General features: G+C 43.4%; 1 pseudogene; it reads right to left on the reverse strand.

The window, feature by feature from the left end:
* Window positions 1-612: 612 nt before the first annotated feature.
* On the reverse strand, window positions 613-730 carry LOC124724007 (annotated as a pseudogene).
* Between the last annotated feature and the right edge of the window lie 13,971 nt (window positions 731-14,701).

The following is a 14,701-nucleotide window of genomic DNA, read 5'->3' on the forward strand; positions in this document are numbered from 1 at the left end:
ATGTTGCACGGTCATTGCTTTGGAAGCCTGTGTACAGGGCTCACAATAAAATTATTCTTTGCGACGACGAGACGGAACACAAGCTTGGATTGCGGAGAGGTGAGCAGTGTCCTCCTCAAAGCAACCTTCTTGGCATCACTTTCAGTTACTTAGGAAAACCAAGGGAAAGCGACTTCTAGATAATCGGGCGGAAAATTGAGTCTCCTCCTCTGGAATACAACGCCATTGTCTTAACCCCAACACCATCTCTCTCTCTGTCAGCAAAGAGAGAAACCATAAATTTGAAATTGATAACGTACAACATAAAAAATAATGGCATCCGGAGAATTACCGCTGTTGGTCAACCAAAATTAGCATTTTCGTAAAGTCTTCTCAGTACGCCAGTGGTGTACCGAAACTAAAAACTCCTCCCGAACAGGCCATGAAGGCCCAACGGTACCGACCGGCCGCCGTGTCATCGTCAGCTAATAGGCGTCACTGGATGCGGAAATGGAGGGGCATGTGGTCAGCACACCGCTCTTCCGGCCGTATGTCAGTTTCCGAGACCGGAGCCGCTACTTCTCAATCAAGTAGCTCCTCAGTTTGCCTCACAAGGGCTGAGTACACCCCGCTTGCCAACAGCGCTCGGCAGACCGGGTGGTCACCCATCCAAGTGCTAGCCCAGCCCTACAGCGCTTAACTTAGGTGATCTGACGGGAACCGGTGTTACCACTGCGGCAAGGCCGTTGGCGATGTACCGAATGCTAAAAGTATAATTGTCAGAGTAACAGTCTGTGAAGATGATGGAAACAATCATTTTCTACCAGAGGGAAATTGTCACTGTAAAATACATAGCGATTCAAAAAGAAAGAACAGATTTCTATTGTTTATTACAGACAGAATATGAAAGGCAGAAACACATTGTGTATGTCACTGACTAGAGCATGTTAAAAAGTTCTGTGCTCGCACAGACACAATACCATACACTCAACATCAGCGCCATGCATTGCTCGAGAAACATTGAAACGATAGTCCATTTCATTCTACACACGAATCAACAGATCCCTGTTTACTGAAGCGACAGCTTCAACGGTTCGATTTCTCAGTTCTTAAAGAGTAGCTGTCGTAGGTGGAACAAAGACTCTGTCTTTTATATATTCCCGCAGAAAAACCTTGGAAGCCAAAAGCAATGAACAAAATCTTGTTGTCCACCTCTTCATACCCGACGTGGTGGGATGGTGTTGTTAAGAAATGCCGCACCTCACGGTGAAACAGAGGTAGAGTGCCGTCATCCATAAAAATGCAATCATTAGGACCTACGAAAGTTGAGGAAACAGCCAATTTGGCAGCATGTCCAGGTATGTCATTCCTGTCACAGTTTCCTCCGCAAAAAAAGAAAGGTCCATAAACTTTGTGAACAGAAACAACGCAAAACACATTCACTTTAGGTGAGTTTCTTCCCTGTAATACGACAACGCCAGAATTTGGTGACCCCCAAATTCTTACATTATGGTGGTTTACTTTACTCGACAGGCGAAACGTTGACTCGTTCGAAAAGATGATTCGTTCGGAAGAAGTATCCTCTGACATATCCTGAAGCACTGAAGTGCAAAATTCGTACCTTCTGTTATGGTCGCCGGAACGCTGTTTCTGCAGTAACTGCAACTTGTAAGGCTTCATATACTTGTCTCGTTTCATAACATGTCACAACGTTGTTTCACCATGGTTACCTGAACGTCTTGTGAACTTCCGAGGGCTGCGTGTGAACGCATCTCGGATACACTCGATATTTCCGTTAGACGTTCGACGCCAACCAGGCTCTTCCCTTAGCACATGCAACCACCTTCCAAGAAATTTTTATGGCAATCGTAAATCTGCTTGTGCAGAGGTGTCTTCTGTTGAATCGACGACGGAATGCACGTTGGACTCGGACAGTGGATTGACTTCGAGCAAACTCCAACACACAAAATCGTTTCTCTTGCGGTGTAGTCACCCTGTTGGTAAAAACAAGCAAACAAGCAACAACGTAACTGTGACAAAACAGTGAACCTCCTCTATCCTCTATCCATAACAGGCGCAATGCGTTTTTGTCCTTTATAGTTCGCCTGTCGCAAACGACTGAAATCTGTTCTCTCTCTCTCTCTCTTTTTTTTTTTTTTTTTTTTAAACACACGGTACATAATGTCCCACAATTCATGTGATACTGTTGTTCTCCAGTAAGGAAATGCTATGATACTTTGCAGCAGATTGGGTGATGTGACTGCGGATACTTGGTGAAACATTGTAATAAATGATGTTTATGTTTGAAAAATTTCTATTCTACACTACCTAGGTTATGGAAACCTATCTTCTAGTGTTACGGATGTCTTTCGGTACTCTATGAAACAAGAATCTACAATCACCAAAATGACTTGAAACACATCCAGATTTCACAACATACAACAAAGAAGTTAAATGATGTCACGTAACATTAACGGTATAATACACACATCAAAAAAAGTTTTGCATCACCTCTGTTCCAAGAGTTCCGGAACCTGTACAGATAATTGGAATAGAGGTCAACATAAACATCATTTCCGCCCTTTTTATTGCTCATGAAAACCACACATTGCATGTTGTATCACACACAGCGAGAACTTCAAAGGTGGTTGTCCAGATTGCTGTACACACCGGTAACTCTAATACCCAGTAGCACGTCCTCTTGCATAGATGCATGCCTGCATTCGTCGTGGCGTACTATCCACAAGTTCATCACGGCACTGTTGGTCCAGATTTACCCACTCCTCAACGGCGATTCGAGGTAGATCCCTCAGAGTGGTTGGTGGATCACTTCGTCCATAAACAGCTCTTTTCAATCTATCCCAGCTATGTTTGATAGGGTTCATGTCTGGAGAACATGCTGGCCACTCTAGTCGAGCGATGTCGTTATCCTGAAGGAAGTCATTCACAATATGTGCACGATGGGGGTGCGAATTGTCGTTCATGAAGACGAATCCCTCGCCAACATGCTGCCAAAATGGTTGCACTATCGGTGGGAGGATGGCATTCACATATCGTACAGCCGTTATGGCTCCTTTCATTACCACACCGAGCGAGGTGGCACAGTGGTTAGACACTGGACTCGCATTCGGGAGGACGACGGTTCAATCCCAGGTCCGGCCATCCTAATTTAGGTTTGCCGTGATTTCCCTAAATCGCTCCAGGCAGTTGCCGGGATGGTTCCTTTCAAAGGGCACGGCCGACTTCCTTCCCCGCCCTTCCCTAATCCGATGACACCGATAACCTCGCTGTCTGGTCTCCTTCCCCAAAAACAACAACAACTCCTTCCATTACCAACAGTGGCGTAAGTCGGCACCACATAATGCCCCCACAAAACAGCAGAGAACCTCCACCTTGCTGCACTCGCTGGACTGTGCGTCTAAGGCGTTCAGCCTGACCAGGTTGCCTCCAAACACATCTCCGACGATTGTCTGGTTGAAGGCATATGCGACACTCATCGGTTAAGAGACCGAGATGTCAATCCTGAGCTGTCCATTCGGCATGTTGTTGCGTCCATCTGTACCGCGCTGTATGGTGTCGTGGTTACAAAGATGGACCTCACCAAGGACGTCGGGAGTGAAGTTGCGCATCATGCAGCCTGTTGAGCACAATTTGAGTCGCGACACGGCGTCCTGTGGCTGCACGAAAAGCATTATTCAACATGGTGGCGTTACTGTCAGGGTTCCTCCGAGCCATGATCCGTAGGTAGCGGTCATCTACTGCAGTAGTAGCTCTTGGGCGGCCTGAACGATGCATGTCATCGACAGTTCCTGTCTCTCTGTATCTCTTCCACGTCCGTAAAACATCGCTCTGGTTCAGTCCAAGACGCCTGAACACTTCCCTTGTTGAGAGCCGTTCCTGGCACAAAGTAACAATGCGGACACGATTGAACTGCGGTATTGACTGTCTAGACATGTTTGAACTGAGCCGTGTACCTCCTTCTTGGTCGAATGACTTGAACTGATCGGCTGTCAGACCCCCCCCCCCCCCCGTCTAATAGGCGCTGCTTGTTTACGTCTTTGGGAGGGGATAGTGACATCTGTGAACAGTCAAAGGGACTGTATCTGAGATACAGTATCCACAGTCAACGTCTATCTTCAGGAGTTCTGGGAACCGGGGTGATGCAAAACTTTTTTTAACGTGTGTATATAACCCAGATTGCAGTTAAAAATATAGTTTCTAACTTCATCACATTGACAATAAGCAGTAGGAAGTCAATATTGTTTCAGTAATTGTCCTAGAGTTTAAAAATTGAGGCTTTGCTGCAAATTTTACAGCAGAGTGGGTGAGGAATGGGGAGAGATCTACCAAGCTTTCCTTTAACTATTTTGGCTGCATCCCTAAGAGTTGAGGAAACGTAATACACTCCAAGACCAGACATAGACGCATCAGGATGGAATTATCCGAATGGTAAGGAAATCGGATCATGTGCTGTACATATACACACAAACATAGAAACTGGATGATTGATTCAAGAGAAAGAACTTCAAAATTGAGCGAGTCAATAACGTGCTGGTCCACCTGTGGCCCTTATGCAAGCAAATATTCGGCTTGGCATTTATTGTCAGAGTTGTTAGATGAATACTCAAGAAAGGTAGTAGGAGTAATCCACTAAATTACAGGCCCATATCGTTAACGTCGATATGCAGCAGGATTTTAGAACATATATTGTGTTCGAACGTAATGAATTACTTCGAAGAAAACGGTCTATTGACACACAGTCAACATCGGTTTAGAAAACATCGTTCTTACTAACCACAACTAGCTCTTTATTCACATGAAGTGCTGAGTGCCATCGACAAGGGATTTCAATCGATTCCGTATTTCTGGATTTCCGGAAGGCTTTTGACACTCAGTTATGTGACTGGATCTGTGATTTCCTGTCATAGAGGTCACAGTTCGTTGTAATTGACGGAAAGTCATCGAGTAAAACAGAAGTGATTTCTGGCGTTCCCCAAGGTAGTGTTATAGGCCCTTTGCTGTTCCTTACCTATATAAACGATTTGGGAGACAATCTGAGCAGCCGTCTTCGGTTGTTTGCCGACTAATAAAGTCGTCAGAAGATCAAAACAAACTGCGAAACGATTTAGAAGAAATATCTAAATGGTGGGAAAATTGGTGGTTGACCCTAAACAACGAAAGGTGTGAGGTCATCGATATGAGTGCTAAAAGGAACTCGTTAAACTTCGGGTACACGATAAATCAGTCTAATCCAAAAGCCGCAAATTCAACTAAATACCTATGAATTACAATTACGAACAACTTAAATTTGAAGGAACACATAGAAAATGTTGTGGAGAAGGCTAACCAAAGACTGCGTTTCATTGGCAGGACACTTAGAAAATGTAACAGGCCTACTAAGGAGACTGCCTACACTATGCTTGTCCGTCCTCTTTTAGAATACTGTTGCGCTGTGTGGGATCCTTACCAGATAGGACTGACGGAGTACATCGAAAAAATTCAAAGAAATGCAGTATGTTTTATATTATCACGAAATATGGGAGAGAGTCTCACAGAAATGATACAGGGTTTGGGATGGACATTATTAAAAGAAAGGCTTTTTCGTTGCGACGGAATCTTCTCACGAAATTCCAATCACCAGCTTTCTCCTCCGAATGCGAAAATATTTTGTTGACACTGACTTACATAGGGAGGAACGATCACAAAGATAAAATATGGGAAATCAGAGCTCGTACGGAAAGATATAGGTGTTCATTCTTCCCCCGGGCTATACGAGATTGTCTAGCGGTTCAGGCGCTCAGTCCGGAACCGCGCGACTGCTACGGTCGCAGGTTCGAATCCTGCCTCGGGCATGGATGTGTGTGATGTCCTTAGGTTAGTTAGGTTTAAGTAGTTCTAAGTTCTAGGGGACTGATGACCACAGATGTTAAGTCCCATAGTGCTCAGAGCCATTTTTCATACGAGATTTGAATAACAGAGAATTGTGAAGGTGGTTTGATGAACCCTCTACCAAGCACTTAAATGTGATTTGCAGAGTATCCATGTAGATGTAGATGTAGGTTTCCTCATAAGGGATATCGTGCCAAATTCTGTCCAACGGGTGCGTTAGACCGTCAAAATCCAGAGCTGCCCGTAATGCTCCTAACGTTTTCAGTTTGCCAGCGATCCGACGAGCTTGATGGCCAAGGTAAGGATTTATAAGCACGAAGACAAGAAATAGAAAAATTTCGCCGTATGCGGGCAGGCATTATCTTGCTGAAACGTAAGCGCAGGATAGCTGTCGGGGACGTCTCCAGACACGTCTTCGGCGGCCATCGGGGCTCAGTTCGAAGAGGAACTCATGGGATACCAATCTGACTACCGCCCGCCGTATGGCACAACAACTAGGATTGATGATCTGGTATGCCATTTCTTTTCTTAGCAGGATTCCTTTGGCTGTCATCTGCGGCACCCTTACACCACAGCGGAACGTTGACGATATTCTACGCCCCGTTTCGTTGCCTTTCATGGCAAGCCACACAGGCTTACGTTTCAGCAAGATAACGGCCGCCAGCGCACGGCGAGAGTTTTGTCTTGCCAAACCCTACCCAGGCCAGATCTCTCCTCAACGAAGAACATTTGGAGCATTATGGACAGGGCCCTCCTAACACTTCGGGATTTTGACGATGTAAGGCCTCAGTTGGATTGAATTTAACACGATATTCTCAGGAGGACATGCAACAACTCTGTCAATCAGTGACAAGCACAAGGGCCAGAGGTGGACCAAGGCGATATTGACTTGCTCAATTTATGAAGCTTTTTCTTTTGAATAAATCACCCAGTTTTTCTCAAATTATAATCACATTTTTGCCGATAAGTGTACACAACATCTACCAATTTCCGTACTATTCGGATAATTCCTTTCTGTTCCATCGTTTTCTTTTTCTTTCTTTGTCTTACAGTGTATATATCTAGTTGGAGGTGTAGTAGGAGATTAGTGTTTAACGTCCCGTCGACAACGAGGTCATTAGAGATGGAGCGCAAGCTCGGAATAGGGAAGGATGGGGAAAGAAACAGGCTGCACCCTTTCAAAGGAATCATCCCGGCATTTACGTGAAGCGATTTAGGGAAACCACTGAAAACCTAAATCTGGATGGCTGGAATCGGGTCTGAGCCGTCGTCCTCCTGAATGCGAGCCCTGTGTGCTAACAACTACGTCACCTCGCTCGGTACATATAGTTGTTCAATAGCAGGTTAGATAGGTCGTTTTTAACTTGTAATATTTACAGTCATTAAAGGATCTGTCCTCTCTGTCTTAAATTAGACATCGATAGATTACTTACTGCTGCTCTCCAAACGATGCTGTGCAAAATTGGAATCTGTTTTGTGAAGTTTACATCATCTATGGTATTCTTTTAGTCTGGTGCTTACAGATCTCTCGGCTTCTCCTATGTAATTTAACCCTTTTGAGAAGTGATTTTTATCCCAGCGCGACTGTATGTTTTTGCAGTTGAACGGGTTTTCATTTTCATGCGTAAGCTGTTTTGTTTTGAATTGAACACTTTGCTTCATAATTTAGCATTTAGACGATTTCGGTCCATTTGATGTTAACAAGCTACGTCACAGGGCAGACATTTGATGGCGTCTCTAATAAGAGTTTTCGACAACCGTAGTAAATACGTTCACAAATATCTCAATGTGAATTCCAATCGTAAACCGGAAAATGAGGAACCCTTATGCGGATTTTGTCACAATGCCAGCGTACAATACATTAAAATACTTCGGTATAGCTATTAAGGTGAAAACACACATAGCTTCAATCTTGCCTACTGCCTCTCTGGTGTATGAATTCGTTGTATAATGGTGATTATTATGTAGTGGGAAACTATATAGCAAATCTTATTTCTTCTCTTATACGATCATTTAATTTGTATGTTGTACATTGTAAGATCTCAATGTGTTTCGAATTACGACTTAATTTTTCGGTAGCTGTAGATACTTTTGTCTCCAAAGTACTGCCAGAGACACGAATAACATCTTTTAGCAGTCACCACTATCAACCATTCGACACCCGTTGCTGGATGAAGGCCTCCTCTGGGATTTCACGGTCTTCGGCTATGCCCTTGCACACTTTTTGTGCGTTCATCTATGTGCCTTCCATTAGGACGTCGTCCCGGACTTTGTTTCTGTGTTGGAAGCCAGAAAATAACTTCCTTGGCCCATCTATCATCCATTCGCCTGGCTAAATTCCCAGTCATTAGGATTTCATTTTCATTACAAGTCTGAGGTTCTAGCTTGATCCTCATCCATTCAAAACAGCAACACTAGAAGAAATGCGTGGAATTAGAAACCTAGGTCCTAACATATAAAGAAATATGTTTTCAGGAACGGTAGCCGACAGTGCAATAATTCTTATCTATCGGTAAAGACTCATTTTTTGTACAAATAAGCGAAAAGTATAATTAGACACCAGCATTTTCTGAAACCAAGATACTTTTCTTGAGAAATAATGCTCTATTGAGATTTTTGCACGTTTTTGGAAGAAGTAATTCAGTGTGACACAAAAGTACGACTCTTAGAAATTACTAACGAAAATATTTTCAGTAAAGCACTCTCCTTTAAAATTATATTCAACCATCTGCAAAATGCACGACGACATCTTATGAAAGCCCGTTTCAAGACTGCCTAGCAACCGCTAATCTACTCAAAACAACTAAATGTAAACCTCATTATGGTAAAGGAAGAAATAAAATCATTTTGTAAAACACTTGAATTGTCTAAAGCTGCTCCCCGAGTCTTTATCTTCCTGGGCTTATTGATTTCAGATCCACTTCCGGCAATTAGTCCTACGCACAGACACAACGGCCGCTTAGATCTCGCCATCAAGCATCTGCGTCCATACAATTTCTTTTATACGCACAACGAGAGAGAACAGACGACGTCTGTGAAGATAGGAACGCTTGGTACACCGTTTAGTTAGTCCGTCAGCTGAAGGCATGAGCGTTTCCATTTAAAGTTTTCTACTGCGAGCGGCAAATAATAAGAACCAGTGTTTAGTGGTGTATACAGTGAGTAGACAGCGGCCTGTGGTACGGAAACCGGTACTTCATTGTATCAACGGGGCAGTCCCAGCCCACTACGGTTCCTCAATGGCGTCCCTTGTTCTCTGCGTCGCTGCGTCTGATCATTCCAAGCAGAGGCCAGAGAGCTGGAATGTGGAGGCAACCAATCGCTGTGTCCAAATCCTGTCCGGGCCTCTGAATCGAAGGAATCCTCTTACATATGAGCTGGTAATTTTATCACCTTCTACTTCTCTGAATCGCCACTGCGGCACGTGAATGTGAGCCAGTTTAACTGTTTCAGTATTCATCTTTACAAAAATGATTTTAAAATTCTGTCGATAATATCGCGATTTGAGCTTTCGCCCTACTGTGGTTTCACTATATCTTCCTCCCTACCATAAAATGTATTTACGTACTCTAACAAGTGGTTTCGCTGTTTGTACTGCAGTGGTTGAGTTTTGCGCGGATATCAGCAAAATCTAATCTCTTACATTGTCTGGAATGCCTGATTTAATTTTACGAGGCTTTCTTGGATAGCTGATTGGTAGGATGTATCTCCATTCAACAGATACCCCTCCCACCCCTTCTCTTTCCTCATATTTGTTCCAAATGTAATAACAAATATGCCGATAAGGTGAAGAACTAAACAGGTATTACATTCCATTAAAAAGGTGAAAGATAATAAGTCTAGAAACAACGATGTGTGTCACGTTAAGTTAGTGGACCCAAATTATACAGGAAGTTGAATTATTTTAGAAACACAGAAGAGAATTTTCTGCAAAACAGACATGAAAGTTTATAACAGTTCCTCTTACACTTGCATGAGGCGATGTCCTCGAATATTTGAAATATTTCTGTGATCGCGAGTAAAACTCAAAGAAAAGAGTAAACAGGTTGTCTGCGTGCCTTTTGATTCGTGATTGTATGGTAGCACCCTTTTCTGTTTCCTTCCATGGATTCATTAAGTCTTTCTTTCAGTATCTGCCCCAAGTGTTTGCATCTGTATGATTGACCATAGGTGTGAAATAAGCCGACCTCGGAGAAGATCAGTTTGGATACCGTAGAAATGTTGGAACACGTGAGGCAATACTGACCCTACGACTTATCTTAGAAGCCAGATTAAGGAAAGGCAAACCTACGTTTCTAGCATTTGTAGACTTAGAGAAAGCTTTGACAATGTTGACTGGAATACTCTCTTTCAAATTCTGAAGGTGGCAGGGCTAAAATACAGGGAGCGAAAGGCTATTAACAATTTTTACGGAAATCAGATGGCAGTTATAAGAGTCGAGATCACGAAAGGGACGCAGTGGTCGAGAAGGGAGTGACAAAGGGTTGTAGTCTATCCCCGACGTCATTCAATCTGTATATTGAGCAAGCAGTAAAGGAAACAAAAGAAAAATTTGGAGTAAGAATTAAAATCCATGGAGAAAAAATAAAAACTTTGAGGTTTAACTATGACAGTGTAATTCTGTCAGAGACAGCAAAGGACCTGGAAGAACAGTTGAACCTAATGGACAGTGTCTGGAATGGAGGATATAAGATGAACATCAACAAAAGAAAAATGAGGATAATGGAATGTAGTCGTATTAAATAGGGTGATGTTGCGGGAATTAGATTAGGAAATGAGACGCTTAAAGTAGTAAATGAGTTTTGCTACTTGGGGAGCAAAATAACTGATGATGGTCGAAGTAGAGAGGATATAAAATTTAGACTGGCAATGGCAAGAAAATCGTTTCTGAAGAAGAGAAATTTCTTAACATCGAGTATAGATTTAAGTGTCAGGAAGTCGTTTCTCATAGTATTTGTATGGAGTGTAGCCATGTATGGAAATGAAACATGGACGATAAATAGTTTAAACAAGAAGAGAATAGAAACTTTCGAAATGTGGTGCTACAGAAGAATGCTGAAGATTAGATGGGTAGATCACATAACTAATGAGGAGGTATTGAATAAAATTGGAGAGAAGAGAAATTTGTGGCACAACTTGACTAGAAGAAGGGATCGGTTGGTAGGATATATTCTGAGGCATCAGGGAATCACCAATTTAGTAATGGAGGGCAGCACGCAGGGTAAAAATCGTAGAGGGAGACCAAGAGATGAATACACTAAACAGATTCAGAAGGATGTAGATTGCAGTAGGTACTGGGAGATGAAGAGGCTTGCACAGGATAGAGATGCATGGAGAGCTGCATCCTACCAGTCTCTGGACTGAAGACCACAACAACAACAACAGGTGTGAAATCACAATTCTAAAACAAAAACAGAAGCATAAAAAGAAATTTAAAGCCAAGTAGTATGTGATAAGAGAGGGCGAAAACCTGTGAGGCTATGTTAGCACAACTCTGGAACCCGCCATCTTCGGTGGAAATCCTAATTCTTGAATGGAAAGCAGCCATCTTACTGAGGACGAAATAATCGCCAGGATTCGATCTGCAGAGTGGGTGACTCAACCATCATTGAATGAATCCTCGTCGAAAGTGATGATTTGGTGTGGAGTATGGAGTTCTCGTATTGTTGGAGCCCTTTTTATTCAAGGTACGGAAACAGTAGCCCTTTATCTGCAGGTTTTAGACGAAGATGTGCTATCGTCGCTGCTGTCTGAAGACGGGACATTTCGAACATTCTTTCAACACAATGGTAACCGTCACCCCCATTTCATTCGGCCTACCTGGATATGCAGTTTCACTAGAGGTAGACTAGTCGTAGAGGTCTGGTGGACTGGCCACAACATTCCCCAGGTTTGAAGACCAGTTAATTTATACCTGTGGAGACATGTGACATCAATTACTTATGCGGCGAATATCAGATACCCTGCACACCTCAGGGAGCGGATTGTTGATGCTTGTGCTCGCCTACTGGGACATGTGTTGGTTAAAATCCGTGAGGAACGAACGAACCTTATAACGTGCTGGACAACACATAGTGCATAATCTGTAATATTTCTGTGTTCATTTGCTTTATTCTATACAAAATGCGCCATAAATCAAGACATGAATAAAGCTATCCTCAAATAAAATTGATCATTGTGTTTCTTGTGTTATTCTCAGCCTATTTGATATGTCACATGACCCATCTTTCTGTATGAAAATTCATGTCTGATTCGCGATTGGAGCACGTTAGTGTGAGCAAGTTTAATTGCTTCAGCATTCGTTCTAATGTAAAGTGTGAGTAAATCGGCGCAGAGAAGACCAGGCACATTTACCAGTACTGTTAGCACTTATCATATTCCACGTCTGTTCACCTTTATTCTCGCACCACGCCCAAACTTTTCTCTTTTCAACTACAACTCTAAGGTAAATCGTACTTAATCAGCAGGAAAACAAGAAATATCGCCAAAGATTACTAATGGTGATACGTATAAAAGATTGCTATTTCTGCCATTCTTTCTGAATTTCCCATGAAGTTAAATCTAATATCCTCTATTTTTAGCTAAAAATCAGTTCTTTGTAGTGCGAAATTCGTTATTATAACACTATATGTTTGCTAACGTAATAAACATCCTGAGGAAAGAAGTGGAACACCCAGAAGACAGCCAACCGTTGTGACCGATCGGTTCTAGACGCTTCAGTCCGGAACCGCGCTGCTGCTACGGTCGCAGGTTCGAATCCTGCCTCGGGCATGGATGTGTGTGATGTCCTTAGGATAGTTATGTTTAAGTAGTTCTTAGTCAAGGGGACTGATGACCTCATATGTTAAATCCCATAGTGCTTAGAGCCATTTGAAACATTTTGAACCCAGAAGACAAGGTCGCATGTCAGTGTAGTCATACTTCCTACATGTGCACACCATCGGTAGGTGTGTGCATGATTACCGTTGCACTTCTATGTGACAGGGAGACCAGCCACCAGAATACAGTAGTGTTGGTCGTGCTTGGCGCAGCTACCACGGCTGATATGCTGTACAGGGTGTTACAAAAAGGTACGGCCAAACTTTCAGGAAACATTCCTCACACACCAAGAAAGAAAATATGTTATGTGGACGTGTGTCCGGAAACGCTTATTTTCCGTGTTAGAGCTCATTTTATTACTTCTCCTCAAATCACATTAATCATGGAAACACACAGCAACAGAACGTACCAGCGTGACTTCAAACACTTTGTTACAGGAAATGTTCAAAATGTCCTCCGTTAGCGAGGATACGTGCATCCACCCTCCGTCGGATGGAATCCCTGATGCGCTGATGCAGCCCTGGAGAATGGCGTATTGTATCACAGCCGTCCACGATATGAGCACGAAGAGTCTCTACATTCGGTACCGGGGTTGCGTAGACAAGAGCTTTCAAATGCCCCCATAAATGAAAGTCAAGAGGGTTGAGGTCAGGAGAGCGTGGAGGCCATGGAATTGATCCGCCTCTACCAATCCATCGGTCACCGAATCTATTGTTGAGAAGCGTACGAACACTTCGACTGAAATGTGCAGGAGCTCCATCGCGCATGAACCACACGTTGTGTCGTACTTGTAAAGGCACATGTTCTAGCAGCACAGGTAGAGTATCCCGTATGAAATCATGATAACGTGCTCCATTGAGCGTAGGTGGACGAAACTAAAATGAGCTCTAACATGGAAATTACGCGTTTCCGGATACATGTTCACATAACATCTTTCTTTATTTGTGTGTGAGGAATGTTTCCTGAAAGTTTGGCCGTACCTTTTTGTAACACCCTGTCTAAGGGATGTGCGCGGCATCAGATATTGAGTGGTCACTGTGAAGCACACGGAAATGCCACTTGCTCGTCTGACACAGCGTTATTAGTATTTAACACAGATTTAAATGGGCCTCACTGTGGGCGGTTCTAGGCGCTCAGTCCGGAACCGCGCGACTGCTACGGTCGCAGGTTCGAATCCTGCCTCGGGCATGGATGTGTGTGATGTCCTTAGGTTAGTTAGGTTTAAGTAGTTCTAAGTTCTAGGGGACTGATGACCATAGATGTTAAGTCCCATAGTGCTCAGAGCCATTTGGACCAAACACTTTATCAAACTATACTATGTTTGCCAAACATTTGACAATGTACGGTGCTGCTAGACGTGTTTGTCAAACATAGACCGTGTTCGATATGTTTGCGAGAAATTTTGATTGACGCAAAGTTTGACATGATGGCGAGCGTTGTTTGTATGGATGTTTCGCCGCGTATGTTTTATGAAAAATAGTTTTATTCCTATTTATTTCACTGTAACCTGAGTTTCTACAACTACCTTGAAAGACAAAAACAATTACCAAAATGGTAGAGGTTTCACATCTTTCACCGGGCGAGGTGGCGCAGTGGCTAGCACACTGGACTGGCATTCGGAAGGACGACGGTTCAATCCCGCGTCCGGCCATCCTGATTTAGGTTTTCCGTGATTTCCCTTAAATTGCTTCAGGCAAATGCCTGGATGGTCCCCTTGAAAGGGCACGGCCGACTTCCTTCCCCTTCCCTCCATAAACCGATGGAACCAATGACCTCGCTGTTTGGTCCTCTCCCCCAAATCAACAAATCAACAAACCAACCATAATTATGTTGTGTGTGTGCGTGTGTGTGTGTGTGTGTGTGCGTGCGTGCACGTGTGTCTGTTGTCGGGTACCTCTGGACATCCAGTAAGCACACTTTGCTTCCAAAACTGGTAGCGCCTGAAACACGTGCGTTAATTTCATCGGCCGTTCTCAACATCCGCGGAGAAACTCCCGAAAATCTTTGTGGAGAT

Source organism: Schistocerca piceifrons, chromosome X (assembly GCF_021461385.2).
Source record: "Schistocerca piceifrons isolate TAMUIC-IGC-003096 chromosome X, iqSchPice1.1, whole genome shotgun sequence".
NCBI lineage: Eukaryota > Metazoa > Arthropoda > Insecta > Orthoptera > Acrididae > Schistocerca > Schistocerca piceifrons.